The 12,471-nt window shown below is 41.3% G+C and overlaps 1 protein-coding gene across 1 annotated transcript in view; it reads left to right on the forward strand.

Moving 5' to 3' along the window:
* The window catches only part of LOC119783902 (dual specificity protein phosphatase 19-like), a 43,595-nt gene that overhangs the window by 2,910 nt on the left and 28,214 nt on the right, over positions 1-12,471 (forward strand). The window lies entirely within an intron of this gene.

Here is a 12,471-nt window from a genome sequence, read left to right on the forward strand (position 1 = left end):
TTATTAAAACTGCCTTTGGGGATAATCCTATGCAGTTGACACTGAGATTGAAAGAGACTAAGAGAGGAAGGAAAAAAAAAGCAGAATATACAGATTGACTCTCACATCTGCAAGAAACGAGAGGAAGGAAAAGAAGTCAGAACACATCATGAACTAGCAGCAGATAAATGTTTGCAAACATCGAAAGAAAAAACCTCCAAAGATAAAACCATCTTATTCCCTGGTATATATGGTTGAATCTGCAGATAGTATTTAGCATAACTATGTATCACTGAACGCCTGGATTCAAACGCCTGTGTGCTTATAAGCTCTGGCTGATATAGTACCCAGTAGATCACAAGCTGATCGCATTTGTTTGTTTTAGCAGATATTTCATGCATAACGGCTTTGAGGCAGCGACACACTGTGACATTGCCTACATTTACACCAGTCAAACCTAATATGATAAAAATAAACTGATAACGTTAGCCTTCCTGTGTTCACTCTGTAGGTTCCAGTCCAGTAAGATCTAACCGTGTCATTAACACAGCATGGGTTGCACAGGTGACAACAAAAAAATAAATAAATATATATATATATTGTTGCAACAAAAAATACAAAATTTTCTTCACATAAGTGAATTTACACTTAAAGTGTCTGTGACACCCCCTATTCATTAAAAGGAAAGAAATGGAAAAAAGGCATATTATTAGTATTATTATTCCAAACCTGGCAAATATTTTACACTCTGTTGTGATCACGACAATAAAATACCAATGTGATCCAAAATATAGGTCTTTCTTTGTTACAATCCAAGCAAAGTTGACCGGAAGTTACACAAAGAGGGAATTCCAGGTCCTCTATGCATCACTCCACTCTATTCAAAGAGAGGACCTCCCAGGTCTGGGCTGTTGATCCACTGATTACAGGTCTGTAATGTGGTGTAGGGGCCTTAGGGCCTGAAGGTTTGCACATCTTAAAGCAGGTTCAAACATGTTTGTACGCTGGAGCAGGAGGTACAAAGGGATTTGTGCCAAAGTGATTTAGCAGATCTGTTTGCCTTCCGCTATATAAATTATATGTATATATATGTGTGTGGGGGGCTGTATAAACATAAATTGATCCTATTTATATCACACAACAAAAGCATATATATGTAGAGAATACAGAGGAATATAAAGTATAACTTAATAATCCCTCAAACCGAAGATCTGATCCATTATGTCAGAACGTTCCTACTCTAACAACCAAACAACTCATATAAACGCTCTTATAATCTGATCTGACCTCCTTTTATTAACATTTTAACCCCTCCCCCACGTATCAATCCAATCAGAGCAAAAGTCAGGAGAAAGTAATTTTTTTAGCAGAAATGCTACCAATCTTCATGTTTGGCAGAAAAACCAAAAGAGCTGGCAGAACATAGAGGCTACCCCCCATCTCTGGAACACTGGACCTCTCTAGAACAGAACATTCAAAGGCGAAACAATCCAGCCTCCTCACTGAGATATATATTATTTATTGAATAAGAAATAATAGAAATGAGATGAACAGACTGGTCTTGTTATTTTTTTTTTAAATGCAGACCCTAACCCCAAATTTTATGAAAAATAAATGATGACATTTTATGTCTTCATATGTTCAACTAACATTCAGTGATTTTTAATATGAATAAATATGAATATATGTATATACATATATGTATATACGGTATGTATATATATATGCATATATGTATGTATATATACATATATGTATATATGTATATATATACATGTATATATATACATATATATATATATATATATGTATATATATACATATACATATATATTTCCCCTTCATTACACTTTCCTATTTGGACCTTTTGCACGATAAAGGCCTTATTATGGTTGAGCTAATAATTAATCATTAATTAATTAAAACTTTTGGTTATGAGAATTTTTGGAAAATCAAGATTGTTTACCAACAATCCGCTGGTTGGGCTTCCGTAGTTCAGAGTTGCCTCAGTTCATCACTTTCTGTTCTTAGATGTCTCCTCAAAACGGATAAAATAGCTCTTTATTTTATCAGTTACTCTCTTGCTATTGCTAATTTAGAGGTTAAAATAGACACTTGACCTAAGGTGGATACTAATATTAGAGCTGTTATAAAATGCGGCTTTTTTTCACTTGAGGCAACTAGCAAAAGTTCAACCTATCCACTAATCAGCATTTATAAACAGCAATCCATGCCTTTGTAGCCATTTGGCTTGATACTGTAATGCACTCTATAAGGGAGTCAGAGATGTATTTATCTCCCAGTTTTAGGTGGAACAGAATGCTGCTGCTCGTCTCTTAACAACTACAAGTAATCTGATCATATTTCCCCTTTTATAGTCTATATACACTTGCTGCCAGTTAATTTGAGGATTAAATTTAAAATCTTTTTTTTTTGCTGTTAAAGCTCTGAACCGGCCTTAGCCCACCCTACCTCTCTGAGCTGCTACATCCCTACTAGGGGTGGAATGGTTCACAAAATCCACGGTTCGGTTCAAGGTTTTGTGGTCACGGTTTTCGGTTCGGATCGGTATATGTTTATTGTTACACCGAAAAAAAAAAATAAATTATAAAAATTAATGACATTTTTTTTTTAAATGAAATTAATGAAAAAAAAAAGAATTAATGAATTGTAATTATTTTTAATGATTCGCGGAAACCATGGATAATTTTCACATGTTTTGCTGCTTTCATTTTAATCATCTTCCGCATGCTCTCTACCATCTCCAAGGAACTCAGAGCGGAGCGGACGGGAGCCACAGCGGAGGCTGTAGCTTTGTTTTGTGCAGGCGGTCTGGAGCGCAGCGGGGCGGAGCGCTGACGGAGTATGAGGGATTTCGGGGTTAGCATGACATGTTGGTCATGTTGCTGTTAGCATAAACAAAACGTGTTGCACAATGCTTGCACACTGTTGCACTTTTATCCACAACTTTCTTTCCGCCGTCATCGTAGGTCACTCTAAATGCAAAGTGGTCCCATACAGCAGACCTATAAAGTGCTGCTGGCGCGTCTTCCAACTCCTGTTCTTTCCCACTCGCCATACCCACACAATTCTCCACAACAACTGATTTTTTTCCCTGCTAAGCTGCTTCGCTTCTTCTTCTTCTTGTTTACTACTGGTGGTTGGCTTTGGTCGCAGTACCGCCACCTTCTGCTCTGGAGTGTAAACGCTTCGCCTATGAGAAAAAGGAGCAGCGCATGAACCGAACGAAACACACGCGAACCGAAGCGAGACAGTCGAACCGAACGGTTCGGACGGTTTACAAAAACCGTTCCATGCCTAATCCCTACATATCTTGTCATTCCCTTAGATCAGATGGAGCTCTGAGGTCACCATGCTATTTCTGTTGCAGCTCCAAAGCTGGGGAACGACTTCAAACGAACTCTTCCCTTAACTCCCTTCTTAAGACTGATCTCTTTTCTTTGGCTTTTGACACAGTCTGTGACGTTGGACTTTATTTTACTGTTTACATCAAGCCGGCAGAGACGCCGGGCCCCAAGGCTCCTGCTACAGAGACGCCGTCCTCACAACCATCCTGCAGAGGTCCTCCTTCCTCCACGTCCTCCAGAAGTCCACCTTCGTCTCCATCCTCACTGTGATACTCCAGCGGTCCTCTTTCATCGCCATCCTCATTGCTGTCCTCCAGCGGGGCTCTTTCGTCATCATCTTCACGGCTGTCCACAAGAGGTTCTCCCTCCTCGCCTACTCCAGAAGTCCTTCTTTGTCACCATCGTCACGGCCGTCGTCCAGTGGCCCTACTTTGTTGCCATCCTAACGGCCGTCCTCCAGTGGTCCTCCTTCGTCGTCATCCTCATGGCCGTCCTCCAGAGGTCCTCCTTCATCACCGTCCTCCAGAGGTCTTCCTTCCTCGCTGTCCTCCAGAGGTCCTCCTTCCTCGCTGTCCTCCAGAGGTCCTCCTGCGGTCCTTTTTTGTAGCTGTCCTCATGGCCGTCTTCCAGCAGTCCTCTTTCGTCGCCATCCTCACGGCCGTCCACCAGAGGTCCTCCTTCATCGCTGTCCTTCAGAGGTCCTCTGGCGGTCCTCTTGTAGCTTTCCTCATGGCCATCTTCCAGCAGTCCTCTTTCGTCGCCATCCTCACTGCCGTCCTCCAGAGGTCCTCCTTCATCACCGTCCTCCAGAGGTCTTCCTTCCTCGCTGTCCTCCAGAGGTCCTCCTTCCTCGCTGTCCTCCAGAGGTCCTCCTTCCTCGCTGTCCTCCAGAGGTCCTCCTGCGGTCCTCTTTTGTAGCTGTCCCCATGGCCATCTTCCAGCAGTCCTCTTTCGTCGCCATCCTCACGGCCGTCCACCAAAGTTCCTCCCTCCTGGCCTACTCCGGAGGTCCTCCTTCATTGCCATCCTCATGGCTGGCCTCCAGCGGTGCTCCATTCTTGCCATCTTCATGGCCGTCCTCCAGCGGTCCTCCTTCCTCGCCATCCTTACGGCCATCCTCCAAAGGTCCTCCTTCCTTGCTGTCCTCCAGAGATCCTCCTTCATAGGCGTCCTCCAGAGGTTCTCCTTTATTGTCAACCTCACAGCTGGCCTCCTTGGACTCTGCTTTGCCTCTGCCCTCACGGCCGGTCTCCAGAGACTCTTCCTTGTTCCCCATATATACAGCACCTCTGCAGCTCCTCATTGCTGATTTCTTGTTGCTTTGTTGCTACGTGGCTCCATGTGTGTGTTTCTCTCTGGCATCTTTTTAGGTTTGCAATATTTTGTATTTTTGTATTTATTTATTTTTTTTGCCCATGTTTGCCTCTGGTTCTTGCATTAAACCAGGAAAACTCATCTCTGCCTCCTCATTTGTGCATTTGGGTACTCAGCCAACCTCAACCAAACCTTGACACAGATACTATTGTTATTTCTGACAGTCTGAATTTGTGTCCACGCTCAGAGAATCTCTCCATCCTCTATGAATGCCTCCTTTTTTCCACAATGACTGCAGATAAGTTTTGGTGTCAGTTTGCACCAGACCTTCTGAAATAATGAAAAAGACTCTTAAACTGCAGCTACAGTTTAGCCTTATAAACCTAAATATTAAATGTGTAATTTAGTCTGGCCCAGATGAATGAGACATCGGAAGATTGTTGATGAGAACAACCTGTTGTTTTCAAACCATGTCTGTGCCTATTGGCCAACGCTCTGACTAATGAGCGCAACTGACTGTGACGTAGTAAATGCGACAGAAAGCTGATGGGGGAGTGTAAACAAACAGCCTGTCGGTAAAACGGCGAATACATCCTTAAAAATGAATGAGAGTAGAGCCTCTTCCTGCTCACGCTTTAACGAAAAATCCCATGCCTAAACCTACCAAAACTGATTCCAAAGCTGACTCAAATGAGAACTGTTCAATAGTTGTTGCCATCTTCCTTGTGTTTTCTCCAGCGTCGCGCAGCTTTGTCGTCCCACCCTCAAAACCCCACCCGCTGTGCATCCAGAAATTTAAAACACATTCTTTGTGTTGTGATTGGCCTGCTAGTTCTAGGGCCTAGGGCGTTGATTGTGGCTAGACCACTTGCAGGCAAAAATGGTTTAGACCGCTGGCAGTTGGGGCTAGTTTACTAGGCTAGCTACAGTTGAACATCAGATTTAGAAAATGCCTTTGCATCTGGTAAATGTTCAGCTTTTGCGTGGCCTCCATAAATCTGGTCATTAAAATATGATCTGTTCATTATTGAGGGCAGAAATCCAAATAAAGGTTAGATCACACTGTCTCCTGAATTGCAAACACAAATCATTTTGTACCTTTTTTTCAGATCTGCTCTGTGCGTACAGTACAAAAAAATGTTTGCACCTGTTTTAGGACATGAGGATCAGGCTTCATGTGTATAAAGAAATCCAAACACTTTCCCTGCTGTGAAGGCTTGCCAATGTTCCTTGAGATTTAATTAGACACTTAATCTTCCATCTTGAAGTCCACAAAGATCATTGTTTCTTTATTAAATCGATATATTCCTAATGACAATTAAATCAATGCCTTTATTTAGAATTCATCTCAGGGATGGTGGCGACCTGTCCTGCAGCTGAAGGACACAGGTTGACGCTTTCCCATGTCAGCGTGTATCCACCTTCTGAAGAGTCCCTGAGCTCACTTGACACTTGACCTGGATGTGAAAATTAGACAACTGATCCTTCAGCAGGGATTCATAATGAAATGGCATCTGTTTGGCTCATAGAGGTGACCTGTACCATCATCCTAGCTGATGGCGTTAAAAGTGTTTGAGCTGACAGTAATGTAGCCACCTACTCATTGTTTTAATTGTGTCTGTGATAACACCATTGAGAAGCAGCTCTTTGAAAAGGCTGCAGGTCAATCAGCTCATTTGAATATATTGTTGATATTCCAGTTTACTCAAACTGTAGAAATATTCACAGCCTTAAACTCTGTTTGTAGTTTTAAACAATGAAAAACCAAACTTCAATGAATTTTAATTGGGTTTTAATCCCGGTGGTTAATGGGAGGACATTGGTACACGGCTAGCAGCATTTTATTACTGAGTAAAATCTTAAAGGTGTGGTAGGCATCTACATTCAGAGCATCTTAGGTCCCAATCTGTGGAACAACATGTCACAGCTGTTAAGATTGCCCATCGTGTGACATCTGAATTGTCCAGCTTTAAAGGAATAGTACACCCAAAACATGATTAGCCTTCATTTTCTACTCACCCACATGCTGAACAACACTCTGGAGTACTTTTTTGATATCTCAAATGCATCTGGAGATCTGGGAGGCTTCTTGCTGTCTGCTGACATTCAAATAATGGAGGTCTATGGCGCCCGAGACAGAAAGGTCCATAAATGTCCACAAAAAACGTGTCAATATTCCTCCATACTGCTCGTCCAATGTATTCCAAGTGTCCTGAGTGGGTAGCATCCAGAATTTACTCGAAACGAAGTCATTTAGAATGTTTTTAGAGCATAAACAGTAGTGTATAGGATTTCCTAAAAGCGCGTTCACGAGTCTACGGAAACCGCGGCAGACCAAACCAGATGAAAGTGCGCATTCAGCTCGGCAAAGAACTCATGCTCTTCCTCAACACTGAAGTCCTCAGACATTTTTCTTTCGTTGTTTCTTTCTTTGCACAGGTAAACAGCACATTTCTTCTTCTACGCTTGCATAATCGGCAGAGCAGATGCTGAATGCGCACTTTCATCTGGTTTGGTCTGCCGGTTTCCGTAGGCTCGTGAACGCGCTTTTAGGAAATCCTATACACTACTGTTTATGCTCTAAAAACATTCTAAATGACTTTGTTTCGAGTAAATTCTGGATGCTACCCACTCAGGACACTTGGAATACATTGGACGAGCAGTATGGAGGAATATTGACACATTTTTTGTGGACTTTTATGGACCTTTCTGTCTCGGGCGCCACAGACCTCCATTATTTGAATGTCAGCAGACAGCACTGCAAAAACGATCTAGAAATAAGTTAAAATTTCTTAAATTAAGTGTATTCACCCTTAATTTGAGTAGGTAAATAAGATAGTTTGCCAATGATATGAGTAATTTTACTCTTAAAATAAGATAATTAGATAATATGCACTTGAAATAAGACAATGCAATTGTGTTTTCTTATTATAAGTGTAAATTGTCTTGTTCCATTGGCAAAATGTCCCTTTTACCTCTTCAATCCAAGAACAAATGCACTTATTTTAAGAAAAAATGACTTATCTAGATTTAGATTTTTTGCAGTGAGCAAGAAGCCTCCCAGATCTCCAGATGCATTTGAGATATCAAAAAAGTACTCCAGAGTGTTGTTCAGCATGGGGGTGAGTAGAAAATGAAGGCTAATCATGTTTTCGGTGTACTATTCCTTTAAGTTCTGGGCGGGACTGTGATGGACTTTGACTAGACCTTTCTAACACAGGAATGTCCTTTGATTGAATCAATTATAACTCTGTCTTTTTGACCTGCTGGAAACTCAGCCTCCATCCCATTGGCATTCTCTCCTGCCTGTCTTTTGCAGCTTTTCTGTCAGGAATGCTCCATGTTTATTTGTTTCCTCAGTTACGTGAGGAAGCGCTCTAAAAGAGTCATGCTACCTGGGATCTAATGCCTTATTTGCTAATAAACTAAGGGAAAAGTCCTGCTTAGTTGATGTCTTTCTTTCTTTCTTTTTCTTTCTTTCTTTCTTTCTTTCTTTCTTTCTTTCTTTCTTTCTTTCTTTCTTTCTTTCTTTCTTTCTTTCTTTCTTTCTTTCTTTCTTTCTTTCTTTCTTTCTTTCTCTCTCTCTCTCACCCTCCCTCCCTCCCTCCCTCCCTCCCTCCCTCCCTCCCTCCCTTGCTCCCTTTCTTTCTTTCTTTCTTTCTTTCTTTCTTTCTTTCTTTCTTTCTTTCTTTCTTTCTTTCTTTCTTTCTTTCTTTCTTTCTTTCTTTCTTTCTTTCTTTCTTTCTTTCGTTAAATTTGAGCGAAAACTTTTTTGGTATCTTATGAAGCTCAATAATAAAAAAGGAATGGCTGTCAGTATTCTGCAGTTAAGAAGAATTACAGGCGTCCTCGTATCTTTTCACAGAAGTGTCATCTTAAATCTTTTCTTCCCAAATGGGTGACACATAGCTGGCTTATTTCCACACTCAGTTTCTATCACTTGGATTTAGATTTACTTGCCAACATCATGAGTTTGGCATTATGTCAAAGTGTCTTGGCTTATGCAGCAAGTGCAAATGTTGCACTTTGAAGACGTAAGCTACTGCAGAGAATCCAGGCAGGAAACCTGGGGGAGCTCCCTCCATCATGCTCGGGTTCCTGCCCATATATCCCCCTCCAGCATCACTTCTCAGGACGACTGCTGCTGTTGTCATAATGAGCCGTTTGACAAACGTAGTCAGAGCTCTTCCTTCTATTCAGCTGTCACTGATTTTTTTGCCACACAGCTGAAATATTCACTCATTTATTTTACTTCACTTCCTCCTTTCCTCCATGACCTTCTTCCTCGGCTGCGTTAGTCAGTCATGCACCATCACGACAATGCTGCTGCTCAAGCTTTTCAAGAAAAATCATAAATATGCTGCTATGCAGTTGTAGATAGCACTGAATGTTTACCTCAGCAGTTTGCCTTAAGCCATGCCTGGTGTAACTATACAATTAATTTGAGATCTAACCCGTTTTTTTTTTTCCCTCCCTGAAGCTTTAAGTTATTTCACTGTTGCTTTCTGCTGACTGATATCTTCCCCTCTTGCAGCTATGCACAAGAGGTTTAATGTCGGATATTTCCCACAAAGGCAGCATGTTGCTGATTCTCTGCAGTTTTTGCTTTCCAACTTCTTTTGTGTGTTAAAAGTCTTTTAGTATTCAAGGTATTTATCTTGTGATAACTAACATCCTGATGGACCGTCAATTATTCCTCATGAAATACACTGCCTGGCCCCAAAGAAAACAAGTCGCCACCTGGATTCGACTAAGCAAATAGGTACGAGCAGCCTATTGGATAATTACTGCATGGGCGATTATCTTTCAGCTGGCAACAAGTTATTTGACCCCAACTGGTGCAATGACTTGCTTCTCATTTCCTAAACAATCATGTGAAAAGACACATCCCGTGGTCATGGAAAAGATGTTAGTCTGTTTGAGAAAGGTCAAATCATTGGCATGCATCAAGCAGAGAAAGCATCTAAAGAGATTGCAGAAACTACTAAAATTGGGTTAAGAACTGTCCAACGCATTATTAAAAACTGGAAGGATAGTGGGGACCCATCATCTTCAAGGAACAAATGTGGCCGGAAAAAAATCCTGAATGATCGTGATCGGCGATCCCTTAAACGTGTGGTGAGATCAAATCGAAGAAAAACAACAGTAGAACTCAGGGCTATGTTTAATACTGAAAATTAGAGCATTTCCACACGCACAATGCGAAGGGAACTCAAGGGATTGGGACTGAACAGCTTTGTAGCCGTAAGAAAACCACTAATCAGTGAGGCTAGCTGGGAAAAAAGGCTTCAATTTGCTAGGGAGCATAAAGATTGGACTGTGGAGCAATGGAAGAAGGTCATGTGGTCTGATGAGTCCAGGGCCGTTTATCAATTCACGAGAACGCAAGTACGTACTCGCGTTCTCATCAAGTCCGCTCTTGGCGAGAACGCAGGAAGATCGGACTTGACGAGAACGCAAGCATGCAAGCACGTATGTGTATTGGAACAGAAGCGTACTCGTGACGTCATCACATGCAATGTTCTTTAGCATTTCTTTAACAGTCAAAACTATTTATTCCCTACACAAAACATTTTGTAAACAATATTTTATATCAGAACGAGCGGTAGTTCACACATAACTAGACCGAGAAAAGTGCACTACAGACGGGGTAAATTTAGCCCTGGCTGCGGTTACCCTCGGAGGTCTGCTGGTCACTCTGGTCCGCTCAATGTCGGACTTTTTTTTTAAATTTCGCACTAACTCTGTAAACAGACCACACAGGGAGGCTTCAATGTATAATGTTATCGCCTCAAACGATTTCAAAATGTACTTTTGAAGAACAACAGCAGCAGAAAAGGGAATGTTTAACTTAACACTGTGAGCGCTGTCTGGAATCAAGCTGCGGCCGCGGGGCATTCTAGGGAAGCGGTCAGTCTGAAGAACGCACAAGTCTGCTCTGATGCATGCTCGATAAAGAGGGCGGGGCGAGAACAACATCCGGGAATTTGGTGCGTTCTCGATCTGGCGTTCTCGAGAATTGGAACGGTACTCGGGCTGAGGCTGATGACGTGTCACGAGTACACGAGCACACGAGAATGCTCAAGAACGCATATTGAGAAACGGTCAAGATTTACCCTGTTCCAGAGTGATGGGCCAATCAGGGTAAGAATAGAGGCAGGTGAAGTGATGCACCCACCATGCCTAGTGCCGACTGTACAAGCCTGTGGGGGCGGTGTTATGATCTGGGGTTGCTGCAGTTGCTCAGGTCTAGGTTCAGCAACAGTATGTGCTCAAAGAATGAGGTCAACTGACTACCTGAATATACTGAATGACCAGGTTATTCCATCAATGGACTTTTTCTTCCCTGATGGCACAGGCATATTCCAAGATGACAATGCCAGGATTCGTCGGGCTCAAAATGTGAAAGACTGGTTCAGGGAGCATGACACATCATTTTCACACATGGATTGGCCACCACAGAGTCCAGACCTCAACCCCATTGAGAATCTTTTGGATGTGCTAGAGAGGGCTTTGCTCAGCGGTCAGACTCTACCATCGTCAATGCAAGATCTTGGTGAAAAATTAACGCAACACTGGATGGAAATAAATCTTTTGACTTTGCAGAAGCTTATCGAAACAATTCCACAGAAATGCGAGCCGTAATCAAAGCTAAAGGCGGTCCAACACAGTATTAGAGTGAATTACCTTTTTTTTTGGTGGCGACTTTTTTTTGGCCAGGCAGTGTATAATTTATGCTGTAAAAATGGACGAAAACCACCTCATCTTGCTTAATCCATCAGGGTCACAGTGTGGCTGTTGTTCATTTTCAGCGGTCTACAGAGAAAAAAAAAAGAAAACAAATGAAAAAAGAAAGGCGGGGTACACCCTGACAGGTGGCCAGTCCATCACAGTGCACAACCCAAACTAAACTGAATCAGTTTGGGAATAATCTGCTTCACAGCCTTAAACTTAGACCCTCATCCACTTTCAGCATTGACTCATTAGTTGTTCACATCTATGAATTCTGCTTAACCCTTAAAGTTCAGTTGTCCTGCTTTCCAGACTTCCAACATTTTTATAGGTATGGCTTAAGCCGTTGTTTGCAGAAAGGGTATGAAAGATTACATAGAAACAAGCATCATTTATCCACCAAAGCACGATAAATGCAGTCATCAATAAATGCAGTAGTTAGTAGTCGTAGGTAATTAGAATGAGTAATGCTAATTAAAACATGTTGAGTTGATGTAACATGTATTTAACATACACTTATGGATTAGGCTCAACTATTTGCTTAACTTAAATAAGTTAAACAAAGAAAAACTTAATGGGAATGAGGAAGTACTTGTGTCGAGTATGTCAATAAGTCCAGATGGTAATGGCTGTGGCTAGTGCAGAAACATGATGAATATTTGTATTTTCTAGAATAACTCATATTCTTTAGTCATTTTTCAATCAAACTAATAAAATCATGTGTTTTACTAGACCTAAGTCCAAATAACTGTTTTCTAATTTGAGATATATATATATATAATTAGTTTCAACCAAACAAAAGGGGGGGGGAAAGTATTGATCCAGTCAATTAATTAATCCACATTGATTTAACCTAAAATAATACTAAATATCAACTATTTTTGTTTAGTTGTGTTACAGATCAAAGTTTTTGTTCTTCAGATACTTTATTAATAAGAATTACTTTTCTCAAAAAAGTATCAGCACCAACACAATGCTCCATTTTTCAAATGTGAAAATAAATCCAGGTGTCATTTTAGAGGTGTGAAGACTTTTGAGGCGCTCTTAACTTTATAAACAACATTAATGAGTTATATCT

This window comes from Cyprinodon tularosa, unplaced genomic scaffold (genome assembly GCF_016077235.1).
Source record: "Cyprinodon tularosa strain WSP-4 unplaced genomic scaffold, ASM1607723v1 ctg213, whole genome shotgun sequence".
Classification (NCBI taxonomy): domain Eukaryota; kingdom Metazoa; phylum Chordata; class Actinopteri; order Cyprinodontiformes; family Cyprinodontidae; genus Cyprinodon; species Cyprinodon tularosa.